The sequence below is a fragment of the Coturnix japonica genome, unplaced genomic scaffold (assembly GCF_001577835.2).
Source record: "Coturnix japonica isolate 7356 unplaced genomic scaffold, Coturnix japonica 2.1 chrUnrandom643, whole genome shotgun sequence".
NCBI lineage: Eukaryota > Metazoa > Chordata > Aves > Galliformes > Phasianidae > Coturnix > Coturnix japonica.
This window is the reverse complement of record NW_015440009.1, coordinates 16023-17143: the sequence shown is the minus strand read 5'-3', so window position 1 is coordinate 17143 and position 1121 is coordinate 16023. Positions and strand designations below refer to the sequence as shown.

General features: G+C 48.9%; 1 protein-coding gene across 1 annotated transcript in view; it reads left to right on the top strand.

The window, feature by feature from the left end:
- Window positions 1-1121, top strand: part of LOC107307511 (intercellular adhesion molecule 5-like) — a gene marked incomplete at its 3' end in the record, with an annotated part of 13340 nt that overhangs the window by 5365 nt on the left and 6854 nt on the right. The gene's annotated exons all lie outside the window — the stretch shown is intronic.

Genomic DNA, 1121 nt, shown 5'->3' with positions numbered 1-1121 from the left:
ACCCTATAGTACCCTATAGTACCCAATGGAACCCTATAGCCCCCTATAGGACCCTATAGTACCCCATAGCACCCAATGGAACCCAATGGGACCCAATAGAACCCAATGGGACCCAATAGAACCCAATGGGACCCTATAGTACCCTATAGGACCCTATAGCCCCCTATAGGACCCTATAGCCCCCTATAGGACCCTATAGTGCCCCATAGCACCCAATGGAACCCAATGAGACCCAATAGAACCCAATGGGACCCAATAGAACCCAATGGGACCCTATAGGACCCTATAGTACACTATATAGTACCCTATAGTACCCCATAGAACCCAATGGNAGTACCCTATAGTACCCCATAGAACCCAATGGAATCCAATGGAACCCAATGGGACCCTATAACACCCTATAGTACCCTATATAGTACCCTATAGTGCCCTATAGTACCCTATAGTAACCCAATGGAACCCAGTGGGTCCCAATGGCACCCTATAGTACCCTATAGCACCCTATATAGTACCCTATAGTACCCCATAGAACCCAATGGAATCCAGTGGCATCCAATGGAACCCAATGGGACCCAATGGAACCCTATAGCACCCAATGGGACCCTATAGCACCCTATATAGTGCCCTATTGTGCCCCATAGAACCCAATGGCACCCAATGGAACCCAATGGAACCCAATGACACCCAATAGCACCCTATAGTACCCTATATAGTACCCCATAGAACCCAATGGAACCAAAATGGAAACCAATGGAACCCAATGGGACCCTATAGTACCCTATATTAACCTATATAGTACCCTACAGTACCCCATAGAACCCAATGGAACCCAATGGAACCCAATGGAATCCAATGGAACCCAATGGCACCCAATGGAACCCAATGACACCCCATAGCACCCTATGGTACCCCATAGCACCCAATGGAACCCAATGACACCCCATAGCACCCAATGGAACCCAATGGCACCCAATGGAACTCAATAGCACCCAATGACCCCCAATAGCACCCAATGGCACCCAATGGCATCCTATAGCACCCAATGGAACCCAATGGAACCCCATAGCACCCAATGGAACCCAACAGCACCCAATGACACCCAATAGCACCCTATAGCACCC